Genomic DNA, 13,101 nt, shown 5'->3' on the forward strand with positions numbered 1-13,101 from the left:
AAATGTAGTCGAATTAAGTCGGGTGATGCTGAGGGAATTAGATTAGGAAACGAGGCGCTTAAAGTAGTAAAGGAGTTTTGCTACTTGGGGAGCAAAATAACTGATTATGGTCGAAGTAGAGAGGATATAAAATGTAGACTGGCAATGGAAAGGAAAGCGTTTCTGAAGAAGAGAAATTTGTTAACATCGAGTATAGATTTAAGTGTCAGGAAGTCGTTTCTGAAAGTATTTGTATGGAGTGTAGTCATGTATGGAAGTGAAACATGGACGATAAATAGTTTGGAGAAGAAGAGAATAGAAGCTTTCGAAATGTGGTGCTACAGAAGAATGGTGAAGATTAGATCGGTAAATCACATAAATAATGAGGAGATATTGAATAGAACTGGGGAGAAGAGGAGTTTGTGGCACAACTTGACAAGAAGAAGGGACCGGTTGGTAGGACTTGTCCTGAGGCATCAAGGGATCACAAATTTAGCATTGGAGGGCAGCGTGGAGGGTAAAAATCGTAGAGGGAGACCAAGACATGAATACATTAAGCAGATTCAGAAGGATGTAGGCTGCAGTAGGTACTGGGAGATGAAGAAGCTTGCACAGGATAGAGTAGCATGGAGAGCTGCATCAAACCAGTCTCAGGACTGAAGACCACAACAACAACAACCATTTGGGCTAAATACCTCGGTATCAGTGTTTATACGCACACTGGACAAAGCGATAGGGAGAGAGTTATTAAAAGAGTTAATTATACGTATATGTAGATGATAAATTGATAATATCACCCACCTGGAAAGAGCATTGCCTAACCTTGAGGAAACCCCTGAAATAATTTAAAGAAAAAGGTATTACACTAAAATTGCCTAAGTCACACTGTGCCAGGCAAGAACAAATATTCTTGGAACATATCGTAGGTGTACAAGGAATTAAGCTCGACCCAGAATGTATAAAGGCTATTAAGGAGTGCCCACCACCTAGAAACATAAGACAATTGAAGGGATTTCTTGGAATGGCAGGATATTACAGACGATATGTACAAAATCAAGAGTTGAACGACCCATCGACTTTTGCGTTTATTACGAAATGGAATGCCGTGGAGTTGGGACCAAGAGGCACATGATGCTTTTGAAAATGTAAAGAGGGCGTTATCAGAATCACTGATACTGCACCATCTAGAGATGGGTGAACCATTTAAGATTTCGACCGAAGCATTAGATTATGGTATAGCCACAGAGCTTTTCCAAGGTGAATGGGGATTAGACAGTATAGACCATAGGTCAATATCTTTCACTAGCCGAAGTTTCAACAAACATGAATTAAATTATACGGCAACAGAGAAGGAATTATTAGCCATAGTGTGGGATATAGAAAAATTCCAAACACCTATATGGTGGTCCGAAATATATGTCTATACAGATCACCAAGCTCTGTCATTTCTAATGAATACCCGATTGCTACATAGTAGTAATGTTGTTTCTTCAAGAGTATGACATTAAGATCCAGTATGTAAAAGGTTCAAAGAACATTGTACCTGATGCTTTGTCTCAGCTACCAGTAAGCATGAAAGAACTAAAACGTTTGGAAGGATCTGGCGTAATCTTTGCAATTAATTATCTGACATTAGAATACCCACACAACAAGGTGCAAGAGATCGCTCAGAAAATAACAGAGAACATCCAACATGACCCTTATTTTACAAACTCTTTGCTATGTGTGTTAAGAAATAGCTACTGACTAATCAAGAGGGAAGGTGGCAGATTGTAGGACATAATCTGTTCTGGAGAGACAATATAACAATGCACCATTGGCGTTTATGTATACCGAATTTAGTAGAAGACGAGTTAGTGTAGTATGTTCACATGGGGTATGGACATTTCAGTATAAAGAAATGCATTACACATATGTATAAGTTCTATTACTTTAAAAAGCTAGGACATAAAGTAGCATCAGTCATTATGACTTGTGAGATTTGTCAGAAAGTAAAAGAGGATAACTCTCACATTAAATATAAAATGTATCCAATTATTCCTAAAGCGTTACACGATCTGACAGCTGCAGATTTCTTTGGACCAATTCCAAAATGAAGAGGAGGAGTGGACTCCATTTTTGTCCTCATAGAGTGTTGGTCCAAATATATTAAATTCTACCCTATTAAAAAAGCAAATACACCAACAGTAATACATTGTCTCCAACAATACTTTCTCGAAGTAGGCAAACCGAGTCGATTTCTTTCTGACAATGGACCACAGTTTACTAACAACGAGTTTAAAGAATTTTTAGCATGGGGAGGAATTCGGCAAATATTAATATTCAACTATAATCCATCTTCTAAACTGTAAGAAAGAGTTATGAAGGAGATTGGGAAATTAGGCACACATACTGCCATAAAAACCATACACCATGGGCAACAAAAATTAAGGATTTCGAATTTATTTTAAATATGTTACCACATTTATCAACTGGACTAACATCCTTGGAAGTATTAGGTAAACCCTTTGTAGGTGAACTACTTATTAAACGTTTTACTTGGCCAGAACATCCTCCCTACTGACTACTAACTGAATCAAACTATAGTTGCTAAGAACTTAGTTAAAAGAGCACAACAACAAATAAGCAAGCACAACGAGAAGGCTATAGAACCTCAATATAAGGTCGATGTCCTAGTCTTCGTAAAACAACATCTTCAGAGCTCTGCCCTGAAGAAAGAAATGCATACATTTTTTCAAAAGTATGTACGGCCTTACCAAGTACAATCGGTGATCCATCCAAAAACCTTATTTTTAATCGACCCTACAACTGGAGAAGAAAAAGGGAAATATTACGATAAAGATATAAAGTGGTATATACCCCAGGGACGTTAACATTCTGTGTTAACGGGCAGAGTGACGACTGTCGGTTCCTGAGTTGGGTTCGGTGTTACTTCCACATTAGTTTTCCTACACCGAATTCCCTTCAGATCTTCGACTATTCAGTAATCTATTCATAACCTCTTAAATTATCCTATCATAGTATTTACGTGACCGAACATGACTACACGAATGTGACTAATTTAGGGAATCATGAATAACTGGTGATCTATAGACATAATATGGATCAAACCGAATAATAATCTGGTGGTACGCAGAGTGCTATCTCGATGACGTAAAATGAATAAGAGTAGTATTTTTAAGAACGATATAGTGTGAAGTGACTAGCTGAACAACTATTTGATTATAGTGTATAATCTTCTATTTTTTTAGAGTATTTTATACCTTTTGGTGTTATATCATATGAATGGGGAGGATTTGTGTCGATTTTCAAAGGGGTGGGTAGTGTGGGTACATAAGTGTAACACTACACACACACCACACCTTTCACAAAGCCATCGCAGACAAGTGTGACTGATTCTTCACCATTCCATAGGAGTTGCTAAGGTCTTTCTTCGGGGACTTCAAAGGTGAAGGTGAGAATATCCGTTCTGCAGGAGACGTTTAACATTCTACCTCCTCCTGCTTCTCACTCAAGTACAGGCGATGTGGAGATCATGGGGAAGGGGGATGGGAAGGGATTCCTGTCTTTGGAGCTATCTTCTTTCTCTTCTTCGATCTCAGCAACCATTTCTACTTTTTCCTCTCTTACTTCTCTTTTGAGTACCAGTCTATCTTTCCCTCTGTCCATATGCATACACTTCTATCACTGAAGTCCTTCTCAACTTCTGTGGTTTTCTATAACCTTCAACATATTTTCCATAAGCTGCCCAAAAAATCAAACTACACAATTACCAATATACATACACACAATCAAACACAAAGACACAAGCAGGAAGACTACAGTTTAAGATAATGTGGGAACCATCATGTGTTGGAGGAAGAAAAGTGTGCACATAGTGATAGGTATGTGCACCTGGTTATGTTAGGTGATGATTCCACATCATGTAAAGGTATGTACAGGGGTATATTTATATATCAGTAAAAGTACAAAAAATTCCTCCAAAGTAGCATCTTATCTTCAAAGAAGAAGTTGTGCAGGACATCACAGCCGGCTATCCTGAAATGAAGATTGGCAAAGCAACTCCAAGTAAGTTCTATAGCCAAGGGGGAGTGCGAGTCTTGCGCATCAGTACCACACTGCCGCCCTTAATCACTGGAAACCGCCAGACCTCCTTTGAAATCTAGACCAATCAAGACTTCTAATTTAATCCTAGCTTGCTTGGTTTCAGACCAAACTGTTCAGAATGCATTTTCGAATTCTGTGAAAGCCAGCTCTGTACATACACTCTGATTAGTTAACGACTGTGCCTTCTCATCGAAAAATTTCTTTACGAATTTAATTTTCAAGTTGTCTGACACACTATCAGTAAAATTGTTCCAACACTGGTCAATAAAGTCCATGGAGGGAGGTTTGTTTTACCCAGGAGAGTTCTTCATGTTTATAAAATTCCAAGTACTACTGTTGTTTCTACAAATACTTCTGGCTGTAACATTTTCCTCAGTTTCATCTAACTTTGCCCTACCATTTGAAATATCACTAACATACGCACAACATCAGATTTTACAACTGACAATTCTTAATTAAATATTCTATTTCAATCACTTAATTTCAAATTAATACTCTCATTTTCATTTTTAATGTAATGTAAGGTTTTTAGGCTCCTATCATTTCTCTGTATTCATTGATCAGTTTGTTTCCTGCATTCTTACTATTGTTTTCTACAGAACTTTCTACAGAGCTTATTATGCTCTGTGTTTGTATGCATTTCAAAATCATTTAAATCCACTTCTAACCACTAAGTTATCTCTACAGTTTTTTCTACCAAAACTTTGACATCGTCTAAATCTTTTATGATGAAGTTTAGTATTTGACCTTGTCTCTCTAACACTCTAACTTTTGTCTAATTTCACACTCTATTTTTCAAATTTTTTTCCCAGTCTGGCTGTCTAGCTTCTGACACTATTTAATTTCTCTCCAGTAAGTTTCGCAAGCATATTAAAAATGTTGCTGTTGTTACCAACTATTTCCTCATGACTGAAACCTTGAATCAGTGAAAAGAAACTGTCTGAATCTTCACCTACTGTTTCCCTATCTGATTGTATATCACTAAAATTAATTTGAACTGTCTCCTCATGCTCTTGCATCAAATTTGCCACCTTCTCCACCTCTTGACTGTCAGCCTTACTGCCATTGCAGATCATGAAACCAAATTAAAGACACTCCCTAAACAACAAGTTCTTCATAGGGTCTATTGAACTGACAATGTTGAAGAACAGATTAAATAATAGTAGATGATACATCTCAGTTCTTGTGATGTCCGAATTATTGTAGCCATTAGTACTCATAGTTCCACAGTCCAATTCCCTCATCCTCATAATCTTTTGGTTCGAGAATATTTCAGCATCCAGTCCAAAATTTTGCTTGCCAGATAATATTGTCTTTCAGTCTTGATGTTAGAATGGTACACCTGAAACTCACAAGCTTACTTTATCACTTTGATCCAAACTAAATCACTATCCCAGCTCACTCCACCATCTAGCAGTATAGGCAGCCTGCTGGGGACAATAATTATCAAATAAAAACACACAAATTTATTTGACATTACCTCACACAGTGCAGCTCAAAAACTCACGTTGTACTGGCTCTCCTGCATGATTTCTCATGGGTCAATAACTCTCACTAATAATTCGAACACCATTGCATTTAGTAATTTCGTTAATTACAGTCACAGAAGTTATTCAAAATTACAAAAAAATGTTATCATTTGGGGATTAAAATCTAAATACATGAAATGGAATACAAACTCCAGCATATATCTGTCGTTTTCATGGATAAATAAGTGAAATAATTCGAGCAAATAATTCTGATTACATTTTTCTTAATTGCACTGAAAGTACATTATTCCAAGGATCCCTACCATGCTTCACACTTCAAATACGAGTACATTATTTTTTAGTGTACATAGAATTTTAGTATACAATGTAATAGCCTAAATAAATAGTTTGTTTACATTGTCAATTATTTTCATATTGTGAATTACAGTAATTATGAAGTAATTAGATGCTGTTATGTTAAACAATAGCATAGCAAGTGCGCAGCATGAAAGAGAGAGTTTTTATAGGTTTCTAACGTTATAAAATATATTATATTTGGTGCTTCTTCTGTTATCCAATTGTTTGTAAGTGAAAAATCTTAATACCACCCAAATGAATCAATGGTATATGTTTCAACCAACTGATGGACTTACTACTAGCCAATACTTTACTATGAAGTTGTTGAAAATCAAATAGCAGAGCTCAAAAGGCAAAGTTCCATATATGGCTCCTACTTAGTGACTTAACAGTTAATCAGGCACTCTAAATCAGCTTCAAAATCTTATGAAAAATGGGCTGTTACTTTGCAAGTGTTTATTCCATCCAACAGATCCTAAAGCCCTTTGCATTCACTTAGGACAGCAATTTCATCACTGAAACTTATCATTGATATACTATCACCTCGAATTTCAATCCCACTCTCGAATATTTCTTCTATTTCTGTCATTGCTTCTTCGACATATAGATTGAATAGTAGGGGCAGAAGGTTGCAGCTCTGTCTCAAACCCTTTTTAATCTGATTAACTTCGTTCTTGGTCATCCAATCTTACTGTTTCCTCTTGGTTCTGTTACTTATTGCGTGTTGCCATCTTTCCCTATGGATTACTCCTATTTTTTCTCTGAATTTCGACCATCTTACGTCGTTTTACGTTGTCGAGCACTTCTGCTAAGGCGACATAGCCAATGAACATGTCTTGATTTTTGTTCAGTCTTGCTTCCATTATCAAGTGCAGCATCAGAACTACCTTTCTGGTGTCTTTGCTTATCATAAAGCCAAACTGATGGTCATCAAACAGATCGTAAGTTCAATATAAGAAGCTAAAGAGAATGTTGTTGATACATATTAATGACATTCTGAGTTCAGTCATTTGATTACTGCATACATCGATTACAAATCTGAACTCAGACTTTGCCAAGGTAGTATGGTTGCTAAGTTAATGATGTATTTGGATTAATTAATATTAATTAATATTAATTAAAATATCAAGTTTTAGTTAGAACAAATTGTCTCTGTCGACACAGTTCTACTTCATGTGTAGACTTTAACACCCCAATTGCTTCAGCACACTTTTAAAAGAAAGTGTTGAAAAAGTAAGCTGAGAAATGTTCATCAAGATTTTTTGAGATTCAGTCTTAACTACTTTTTTTTACTTTATGGAAGAACTTTCCATATGTAGTATTGGAACTCAGTAAATCAACATCTATAAAATCTTCTTCAACATACACCCTCAAAATTACAGATGAAAAGTCGAGCTATGTGTCCTCTAAAAAGCTTAAGCCCAAAATGCTGTCTATTAACAAGACTCCAACCAACAAACAGGAAAGTTCGGTTCCCTTACCATTAGACTCTATTTCTATCAGGCTTATAACTTCATTGGATTCATCCTCTGTCAAATGGCTCCAGCTAATATGACACCACTTACTAGTAGTGTGAATATTCTCTCCTTTCCCTGTATTCTGCAATATGTCTGTAGAAAGAAGACATAAATCTGTGCCTGTGTCTCTAAAAGCTACAGCTGTTATCCCGTTCACATTGATATTAATAAGTGATTGCCTCATCTCCTACGTTATGCTGTTTGTTGTTTCTGTTCACAGTTCCTTTTCAGTATTTACCTGTTAGTACATCACAGTAGCTTGATTCCTTAGGTTTAGCCAGTGATTGGGACTCTAAGTGACTGCTGATGAAATGTCTGTAAACTATGTTCATGTAGACCTTCATTTCTATTTGATCCATCAGTATTTTGTCCTTGTCTGTTGCTCCAGTCAATGTTCCATTTTCTCTCCATGATAGCCAGGTTGGTATCAATGGTTATGCTTACATCTCAGTTGCCTGACACCCATCACTATGGGCTGATCATGTGGCTTTCACACTTCCTTTGTTCTTTTCCTTCCCTACACCATTTCCCATCACTCTCGAATATTGTCTTTTTATGGCTCTTCAGTCTCCATCTGACATATCTATGCTGTATAGGACTGATAGAAATTTCTTTTAGTCATGATCACTCGCAGTCAGCAATTTTCCTTTATATTAAGTGGAGATTTGCCTTTCTAAATTTCCAAAAGCCTACTTGTTATATGTCTTGATCCCAGAATGTTTTCTTGTTTAGGTATTTCTTAAAATATTAACGGAGTGTATCGTGTCTGAAGTTATATGCATCCTCACAAAGCTTTTTTTAAAGTCAAACAAACAAATATTCTGTGATGTGTCAGTAGCTTTGGTTGCCATAAGCCTTTCGTTACCACTGAGAACTGAGGGTCCTACTATTTGTTTTTGCTGTACAGTCAGCAGGAATCAGTGTTACTATTTCAAGTTTATGCTGCCATCAGTATTAGAGTGTGGTAACTACATACAGCTTGTCTCTTTGTTCACAGTACCTGCTGTATTTCTTTATTGTTAGTCAATCAATGCAAAAGCGTTATTTCCGAGTGAAACACAATGAATTCAGTATTCTGCGACTATCTCAGAACCCAGTACCAGTTCAGGTTGCCAAGGACAATTTTATTTTGAATATTTCGTGTAATATTTGACCAAATTTAGAAATTTAAATGCTGCCATAACCTACTCATTACGAGATATAATTTTACTTTAAAAGTTTAACTCAATAGGACAAGAACTACAGTTACAAACTGTGTGTTTGTCTTGAGGCAGTGCAACTGATAGCACGCAAATACCTTAACTTTATTCACCTAGTATTTGAGAATGAGAGCATGTCGTGACTTCCAACAAACTTTACTACATTTTCACTGTTTGTGCAGTAAAACTTTAGCATCAGAGATGATGTTTTAATTTATTACCCCTTTTTCCCACATAAAAGCTTAGTGAATTATCCGCTAATGTTGTATCATTAGCGCCTGACATGCCAACTGACCTCCTCCACCAGTACCCACACTACATCAACCTGACAACAGTAGAGATCTCAACTTGGGCCACTACACAACTATCAAAAGAAGATCTACTAGATACTGTACAAACATCATGTATAACCCTTTGTACTTGCTGACTTCCTTTCCAATTTCAACAAAATTATAATCTATATCTTTGTTGACTTCTTCCATTTACTTTTCAATGATGGAAACATATTCACTTTCTACTTCTTTTCCTACTGTCTCTGTTGTATCATCTACATTTGGTTTAATCTCATCAAACTGAATTTCAATCTCCTACAGTTATAACAAAATTTGTTTGATATTCATAAATAATTATGAGATGACCTTGTAATAGATGCCATTCCCTTTTTATCAGTTTACACAATTTAATTTTTGCTAGCTGCACAAACATTGATGACTTTATTTAAGTTTACCTCAGTATATTGTACCAGTTTTTTTATTCCATTTTCAAAACCAAATTTTACACATTCAATTTTTGTATCCACATTTGTGAGGTTATTATTAATCCCACAAATTCATCTACCATTTTTGTCCATTTTTTAATCTTATCTATCAATGTCTGATGGCTGTTGTGCTGCTGACATCAACAATAATTTAAAGTTTTCAGCCCAAATTTTTTTCTGTTCTCCTCAACTGAGTTCACACGTGTCTGACTCCAAGTTAACTTTTCCCACCTATTTGGATCTGTCCTCCTCCTCCACATTACAGTAATCAGTGTGTGAAGCCCTCAACATTTTACCTCTATAAATTTTTGTATCAGTTGTGGCTGCCCTCACATCGTCTGCTAGCTGCTCCAGCTTATAAGCTCCACATTGTCTCCTCTATGTTGCTTTGTTGGCTTTTTAGTCTACTCCACACTAGCCAGTTTCTGAGTTCCGGGATGTGATGTTGACTGAGATCACTTGCTGCTGGGCTGCTGTCCTAGTTGGCACTTACCAGGATATCAAGCAGTCCTGCTCTCCCATTGGCTGAAGTTCTCTCTGTATAGTTGCACCCGCATACTTCCAAACTTAAAATTTACATTGTTCAGAAAATTGTTTATGCTATGTCCCATTCTGCAGTATGAACATAATTTTAGTTTGCTTGTACCACACACATATATTTACAGTGTCCAATAGCCACTACTCCTCTTTATATAAATAATTCACTGTCTAACAAATAGTTCACTAAAATGTCACGTTTTTCAGTGTTCATGAGTCTGCAATTACTGTATCAGGATGGAACACTTCTCACTTGATTGGGCACCAAATGCGACAGAACTGAGATGTGATTTGTGGCCTCAAGTAGTTAGCATCTCCTCCTAATCACCTTGAGGCTGATTGCCATAAGTATGGAATTGTGATGCTCAAAAATGTGCACAGCAATGACAGTATAGTTGACAATAACACACACAATTTATTCATGAGATGTTCAGTTATTAATAACAGTTACTAGTTTTTACACTAGGACAAGTCTACAGGCCAGCATGTGCAATTCAAAGGGGAAGTAATTTGTTCCATTGTGGCACAAAACGAGGTTCCTACTTTCATGAAATTATCATAGTTCTCATTTATCATCACACATTTCAAATTTAGCACGATACTTCAGGAATTTTTTAAACATTATTATACTTAAGTGGTTCATTTAAGTGACTCCATCACATGAATCACTGAATGTAATAATATCTCAGTCTGATACACAAAATTTTTGATGACATAACTGTTCAATTATAACATTCATGAATTTAGTTCACAAAGATCACTTGTAAGCAACATTACATTAAAGTTTTTGAGTTTCATGGTGAATGGAGTGCATGTTCTCATGTAAAGAATATACATTACTATGGCATCAGTCCAACAATGAGAGCACTTCTAACATGGATGTTACCTGTTTGCTTTCAAACTAAGGACTGACTACTCTGGGGTGATGTCCAACTACTTGCGGACAGTCATAAGAATAAACCATTATTTCTAAAGCTATGTAGGGACATTTATCATCTACATATGAAATGTGCACATGGGCTGCCATATGATAATATGCACTTTATTATACACAGCCACAAAATACACATTTGAAAGCATTAATGAACAAAACAGAGCAGGAAACAACAAAGAAAATGAGAAGTTAAAGACACACTGCACTTGTCACATATCATCGATTAGTTGATTTTGTCAATCCCACACAGCGCTCCCCCCCCCCCTCCCCACACTAAAAAATTAATATGGAGCACCAGGCATAAAGGGGTTTAATCTTGAATTTGTGCCAGCTCATGAGTGGATGGCTGGGCGTTAAGGCACATAATTGAAGTGGGTAACACAGCTGGTTCCATATAGTGGCGGTCAAAAGGATGGCTATTGGTAGAAGTCAGCAGGAGAGAAGTGCGAGGTCTTAGTTACCATTGAGTCATTATGCTGCATCGGAAGTTGGTGGTAAAACCCTAGCAGACTTAACCTGCTCAATGGAGGCATAGGTCTCATTTAGCCATTCCAGGGCAATCCAACAGATGCATGAAGAAACCAGTGGAGGAGGAGTGATGTGAATATGGTGCACCATTGTGTGTGTGGCCACACCCCACAGTTTCACAGTGTGCTGTATTTTCGATGACGCTGCTGTGAGAGAAACACAGTTGCACTGTGGGGGTGTCACAAGCCTTTCTAATGTTTTTCAGGCTGTTTGTAGTTCACGATCTGTTTCCATCAGAGTATATTCTAATACACTGTTCTCATTAACTTAGTAGTTTCAAGCGCCACTGTTCTTAATCCTCTCCCATGTTATGGAGTTCATACACCAAGTTGTGACAGTAGGACTCACAGTAACACCAATCATCGTTCGAAACAGAACTACTTAAGTTGTCTACCTGTGAGACGTGTGTTGTAAAACGATCCTTTACACTGGGAACAGTGCGACCATCGGCGGAACAAATCAGGCAAGCATTCTGTAAGTCCACAGTCAAAGTGGCCACCATGAGAAAATCAGCGCCCAAAATAGGCTGAGCAAAGTTAGTTAATAGGTAGGTCCACTTGATGTCATTGGTGAGACTGATATCAAACACCAAAGTCTTGTAACTGTACGTGCATAAGAGATTATGATCGACTGCCATTAAGGAAGCCATACTAGTTTGTCTGTGACCAGCAGCATGCTGACATCCAATGCTGTGTCGACTACAAACACCATGCCTTAAGAGTGGCCAGCTATGAACAGCCTCTGTGGAGTACAGTTATAGTGGAGGCGGCAGTGCCATTGGCAGCACAATGAGTAGTCCTACCAGGATTTTTATCATAGAGAGTCACAGATGTTCTGTGTTAAGTGTTGTAGATGAATGTCTGTCAAACCAGCAAATAATCGCCTGGGGTAGCTCACAACTGCATGACTGGTGCAGGACGTGGTGTGCACTCGCGCTCTCTGCAGGTGTGGTTGACAGTTGCAATGTATCTAACTGCTTAACCAGCTTCTCGATGGTGGTGTGGAGGCTTCAGAGACCCTTGGGTACATTCGAAGGTTGTTGGGCAGAGGCGACGTCGCAACAAAGCATCTATGCATTGGACTGGTCTGGAATCTACTGACTATCTTCGATAGCTACAGAGATTGTCAAGGTGGCACTATGACATGCGAGTTGAGCAAAGTGTGTGCTCTACCAGCAACTTGAAGCCTCTTCCATTATGTCTGTCTTTTGAGGACAGTTAACATTAGCTGAACTTCTAAATTTGAGGTGCCAGTTGTTGTTGCCAGTAGTGTAGTAGAAATATATCCAAAATGGTATTGACATCAATCATTCCACACATGTGTCTTCAGAATTTCGATGGTGTCTTGTCATCAAGCCTCTCATACAGGATTTGTGCGAGCCTTTTGTCGATTGGTTTTGTGCAGCATTATATCAGCGTCATCTTGGGAGTGTTGTAGATGTATTGGAGAAGGGGGCTTAGTATAATATTCCAAACACCAATTAGGTAATTCGCTGATGGAGGTTACTGATCACTAAAGTTAACTGTTCGGAATCATCACATATTTACTGTCAGATGAAAATGTTCTCCATTATCTAAAACCATATTTCTGACTGAAAAGTCACAAACACAAAGGCCTGTCTATGCTAACACAATCTGGGAGGGCTGTAAGAGCAGACAGGAGGAAAGTCTATTGTTCTCTAAAAGTGGTACCAGCGCAAGTGAAAGGACCAGGAGCA

Source organism: Schistocerca cancellata, chromosome 8 (genome assembly GCF_023864275.1).
Source record: "Schistocerca cancellata isolate TAMUIC-IGC-003103 chromosome 8, iqSchCanc2.1, whole genome shotgun sequence".
In the NCBI taxonomy this organism is placed as follows: domain Eukaryota; kingdom Metazoa; phylum Arthropoda; class Insecta; order Orthoptera; family Acrididae; genus Schistocerca; species Schistocerca cancellata.